Here is a 6406-nt window from a genome sequence, read left to right as displayed (position 1 = left end):
ACGCCCTCTGAATAAAAACCATCGGCATTGGTGTGGGCTCCTTGTGGCCTCTAATATCTCAGGGAGGAAGGCTGAGTGTCCCCCATCCCAAATAAATTAGTTTTTACCCCAGTGGTGGGATCCCCATGGTTTATGATGTAAAAATATGGCCTGGTCTCAGGGATCGCAGCATTGTATGCTGTTTCTGTTTTTCGACTGTGAGGGGGGTCCGTCTGCCCCCCTATGGGGCCGAGGGAGTCAGGGCAACCCTGCCGTACCACCATATATCTTTTTTTTCTTACTGTGGGAGGGTGCCTCTGCCCCCCCTGCCACCATGATTCCCAGGGAGTCAGGACAACTCTACCCGGCCCCATATATCTTTCTATTTTTACTTCTTACGGTCAGGGGAGTAAGTTCCAGAGTCCTGTAATGGCTGCCAGCAAAATTCTTCTTATGTTGCTAGCGGCCAATTAGAGCGCTCCCTCTTGCGAGAGTGAGACTCCCATGGGAGTGAGATGGCCCCAAGGGAAAATAAACCTCCCTAGGCCAATCAGAACATCTTTTTTTTAAATGGGCACTCTTGCAAGCCCAACTGCATATATATATACAATATATTTTACCCTTAGTATCTCAAAAACAACTGAACAGATTTACACCAAATCAAAAACAATCACAATATACGAACCAAGATTTAACTTCCTTGCTAATTTGGTGTAATTCAGTTCAGCAGCTTTCACTAAAACCTGTCTTAAAGAAGTCTATGGAAATTCATGGAGATTTTGTGTTTTCGGACTCACCTTTTTTTTAGGCCCCCTCTTGATGGATTACCATAAAATTTTCCAGGAAGGAGCTGAGGTGGGTGAACCACAAAACACTCCTCCTATGGAAAAGCGACAGTTAATATATATATATATATATATATATATATATCTTCAAAGCATTCCCTCAGAATTTCCAAATCGGCGAAATGAGAGAGACGAACCCGAATGGCTCAGGCAGGAAAATATGTATTGCTCTTTCCCTCTGCGACGCGTTTCGAGCACACTGTGCCCTTGATCTCATATATATATATATATATATATATATATATATATATATATATATATATATATATATATATATATATATATTTAAAAGCGAGTTATCTACGCGTTTCGATGCTGCTAGCATCTTGCTCACGATCATCGTGAGAAGTTAGGACCATGTTTTCATAGGAAAAGCATTTTTTTACTTGGCTATAACTTTGGCATATCAAAGTAGGTTCTGTGTGTCATGGAAAGTTTGGGGATAATCCGTGCAGTGGGGACTGAGATATTGTGGCGCAAAATAAGGGTGCATTTGTAATGTTAATTGCCATTTGAACATTTAGCCACACCCCTACAGCCCGACCCACTGAACAGACATACACCAAATTTGGCAGGGAGGTTGTTGGTTTAAGGAAGTGCCTTTTGCTTAATTGGTGTAAATCCATTCAGTACTGGTTGAGAAATTTAAGTTGAAAATTATATTGATATATCTGGTTGCAAAGCCTTCATGAAAATAGACCAGCCATTGCAGGGAAGAGTACCACTCTGATTGGCTGCCAACACTTCAATCAGGAACTAAAAATAGAGAAAAGGAGGCAGGGTAGGAATACCCTTCCACAAAAAGTCATGATCTTGGGGTCCCCCCCGGGAACCTGCAAAGGCAAAAAAGCATTTTTTTAATTGCTGCAAAATCATGATATTCACGAATTTGCTGCAAAAAATGTTTAGAAAAAAGCAAGCGTGTGCTCCTGTGCTTGCTTTTAAATAACCCCTGGGAGGGCCAGGTCCTGGAGGCATATAATAAATATAGGAGAGGTGCGGAGTGCACTGGGCCTCCCTCCTAGGGCATATCAATGCCCCAGGGACTGCTACCTCCTCGGAACAGTAATATTATTATATGAAAGAAGCCACACGGTTCCCCCGCTGCCCCGTTGACCGCCATCTCCGGGAGTACAAATGTAATATAAAAATAATGCCCCCCCCCCCGCAGCTCCGGGGACTACCACCTCCCCAGGTCAGTAATCTAATTACATGCGGAGGAGCTGCACAGCTCTCCTGCAGACTCTGGGACCACCACCTCCCTGGGACTAAAATAAATAATATTGCGTGGGGATCTTTGGCCCCCCCATGCAGCCATGGGGACCGCCATCTACCCAGGGCACAAATAGAATAATGAAGGGGGTCGGTTGCCAGCCCCAGGGCCCACCACCTCCCCATGGCTTACTTAACAAAGGAGTGGGCCACCCTCATGGAGCCCTAGATGGCTCTGGGGACCGCCACCCCCCAGGGCCGGCCCCAGCAATATCCAGGGGTTCCCACCCCCAGGATATTGCAGTTTGCTAGGGCTTTGCAGGAGCACTGCTCATGACAAAGCCATAGCAAACTCTCTGCTTTCAGCAGACAGGAGCAAAAATTATCTTGCTAGCTGAAACCAGAGCAATGTCTGTTTCCTTGTCTGCTTTGGGACCGTTCCCTGGATCCCAAAGCAATGCTGGGTTCCTGCAGGAGGCGGGGAGCTGGCAAAGACTGTGAGGGCCTTAAGGCTCCCCGTGTCCCCAACATTGGCAGTCGGTGTCATGGGTTTGGACCAGGGCACCCAGCTTAGAGGCCAGACCGTGTGGGATGGGGTCCTTTGGCCAAAATGGTCCAGGGACAGGGGATCATGGGACCCCCTGCTAAAATTCAGGGGGACCCCGCCCCTTTTCTCCACCACTCTGCAAACGCACCTCCTGTTGCACTGCTGGTTGGAGGATTATGTCCCCTTGGCTGCTAGGGGTCCTTAAGGGCCTCCTGTTACCTCCAGTAATCCCCACATAGTGGGATTTCTAAGAGGTCTTCAGAGGCCACGCCCCTTTTCTCCCCCACCTTACAAATGCACCTCTTGGTGCATTGCTGAAATCTAAAAATCCTTTTCCTTGGAAGCATAGTCCTAACTACACCGCCACTAGGTAATTTATATATATATATATAATTATTAGACTATAATTATTAGACACTAAGACCCCTAACGGTTTGAATACCAGTGAGGATTTTTATACATGCCTGTAATATATCATTGCTTAGTTTACTTGGTTTCAGTACAGTGTCTTTTATCTATGAATTGTTTCAATAATGCAGCCTCCTCTCATGTATTTACACACATATATATATTTTTTAACACTCAGGTGTATTGCACTTTTCTATTTGCACTATTGCACTTTTATTGTGTCTTGGTTTTAGCATAGAATAATATTGGTTCACTTGGGACTGTGAAATTTGTTGGTCAGAATCAGATGATGCTATGTCCAAGCAGGCACCTCAGGCTTATGGCATGTAATGAAATCTGTGTAAATTGCACTATTAATTCTGGTTTAAATTTCTGATTGATAAATCTTAATTGTTTTTATTGTCAGCTGACAGGGATTGTTAATTGCACATTTTTATATATATAAATATAAATTTATAATAATTTTTAGATCTGTATATTTTTATATATATATTTTTTTTGCCTGTCTTTTAAGCCAATTGAATTCTGTTTTTTAGCTTATAACATATGATTTATATACCCACTGGGGTTTTATTCATTATATATCTTATGGTATTTAGCACTGAATTTATAACACCCTTTTTGGGGGCGGGGGGGGGGGAATTTACAGATTTTATTATCATGACTATTATTTACAATATGTCGTGAATTATGTGTGTTTCCAAATTAGTTGGTGCCACTATATTTACATGTGGGGGGGGGGGCATAAAATTCTTTCTGTATACCAACAGTCCCAATTTCATCACGAAACAGTGACTGATTTGAATTTTGTTCTTCCATGTGTATTTTACAATAGAACACCGTCATTTAAAGTCTCAAACATTGTTCTTCTATGTTTATTGACCTTGTGACAAATTTTTTTCACGCACTTAGCACTTTAAAATTTGTCCTTCCTCATGTTAGTGTCATGTGATCAAGGCCTCTTGTAGGCTGAAACGCGTCATGGCGGACAAACGGGTCCACAAACAATAAAAAAATAATTTCTGCACTGATTTTGGGTCTGCATCGCTTTTGTACTGAGGACTGCAGTGGTGAGAACTTTTATATATATATATATATATATATTTTTTTTTCAATTACTCGTGACTAAGGGGAGGAGCCCCGAAACGCGTCGAGAGACATTGTTTCTGTTTGTCATGGCTGAATAAACAATTAAAGAACACGCGAATTGGTGTCCGTACTGTGCACTGTCATTTGACCAATAGACGTGAGTGTGAACTGTTTGAATTGATTGGGCTCGCTGCCCGGTACGGACCGCTGTTGCAAGAGGAGGGGTCATAGCGGACTGCAGCGGCTGCTGCACTTACTTATATCTATATATATATATGTACTAGCAGCCCGCCCCAGCGTTGTCTGGGGTAAATGGGGGCTGGGGGCTGCATTTCAGGGTTGCTGCTCTCCCGCCCAGGCCCCCGCCCGCCACGACATTGTCTGTGTCCCGGACAATGTTGTGGCGGGCGGGGCGGGAGAGCACGCAAGCCTGAAATGCTGGCTTCCCCTACCCCCGCCTGCCCTGACATTCCCCAGCAGCCCGTGCCCCCGCCCGCCCGGACTCTGGCTGCCCCGGATTCTTACCTTGCCTCTGCTGCTCACACCGCCGGTCCATATTTCATCTGTCTACCTATCTATTTATCTAACTCTATCTATCTTTCCTTCTATCTATCTTTCTGTCTACCTATTTATCTATCTCTCTCTATATATATAAATATATATCTATCTATCTGCAAAAAAAAAATCAGTTACTTGCTCTTTAATACAAATGCCTCGATGTAGTAATAAAAACTAAAAGATCCGTCCTTTCAACATATGAAAAAGTGAGCGAGGTATGAACCAACATCACTTCTTGAATAAGAGCGTCTCTTTTTAGAGTATAAAAGCTGATCTCGAGACACTTCAAAGACAGACGCGCGGCTAATGATCCGTATAATGTTGTGGGCGGGGCCGCAGCGGGCGTGGCCGGGTCCCACCCTGTGGCAGCCGGGATAAACCGTCTGTTTAAGTGTCTGGGGAAGCAGGGTCCGGAACCTAGGATGAAAAGTTCCAACATGCATAAAGATGTGTTTGTAGTATGATGCACAGTGAAAGCAGGCGACGGTGCAGCGTGGATATTTTGTTAACTCACACGTGGGTGGGTATTCAACTATGTCTACATGACACACCATGTTGCATTTTAGTCCACTCCCTTCTAATCAGTACGGGTTTGCAGCCAGGGATGTTTACACACGTGCATCAATGTAATACACCACGTAGGCACGACTCTCATGTTGGTGCGCGTCATGGTGCTGATGGAGCAAAGTTGTAATTCATTCTGTTTGTGTTGTGAATCGGAAGCGACATTTTACGTTTTATATCAAAGCGTGCCTACACTGTATGTCTGTGGCGCAGGCCAGGATAAAGGCGTTTTAAACCTTATCATTATGGAAAATAATTAGGAGCTTCACAGTTACTTTTTTGTCCTGGTTGTTACATACCTCCGTATGCCTCTCAATCTGTGGAATAACGGGCCTGTCTCTCCGCGCCATGTCCGCCTCTCCGCTCCGCCGCTGGCCTCACTTCACCGCTCCTCCCCTGCGCGCCATGTCTGCCGCTCCTGGGACGCTGCTCCTCCCCTGCTCCTGACGTGACGACGCACGTTGCGGCCGGCGCTACTTTGGGGGAACTACTTTTTGTAAAAATGTAACTTTTTATATAACGTTTATTTTTAAAAAATTTAAAGCCTATGACCATTTACACACCCTGCCGATTTCAACGGTGTATCGAGTGTGTAGATTGGCGCTGTGGTTCCCGAGTTTACCTGGCTCAAAGGTGCAAGTTCTCTCTTTGAATAGTAGTATAGATATATATATATATATATATATATATATATATATATATATATAAATATATATATATTATCTACCGTATGGCTCCCTTCCTCTCCCGTTAGGCGCTGCTTGCTTTTTGGCCGCGTTACTCCTGCAGTTGAGCCCAACTGCTAACAATTTCAGCAAGGTTCCCAGTTACGGGGAGGTGTGGAGTCGCAAAAGAATGGAATCGTTAGCTCGTTGTAGTAAAGGAACTTATTTTATTCCATCAATCCAAGGGGTATCAAAAAACAAAAACAACCAACGCGTTTCGACAGCGTCTGCTGTCTTGATCACGGTCAGCGGAAGATTTTTTTGCTAATCTTAGTTTGTTGGAGTAGAGGGGTTATGGACCTTGCTGGAATGGATGCCTGTTCTTTTTGGAGTCCATTCTGCTAGAGGAATAGAGGGTTTAAAATAACTTTAGGCTGGAGTTATTCTTACTGACAGTCTCAGAGCAGCCTAAGGGTCCAATATTTCTAGTTTTTGCAGCTTCTATTGTAAGCCAGACCCTCGTGTTGCTAATGCTGCTG

Source organism: Lissotriton vulgaris, chromosome 10 (assembly GCF_964263255.1).
Source record: "Lissotriton vulgaris chromosome 10, aLisVul1.2, whole genome shotgun sequence".
Classification (NCBI taxonomy): Eukaryota; Metazoa; Chordata; class Amphibia; order Caudata; family Salamandridae; genus Lissotriton; species Lissotriton vulgaris.
Note: the sequence above shows the minus strand (reverse complement) of the source record.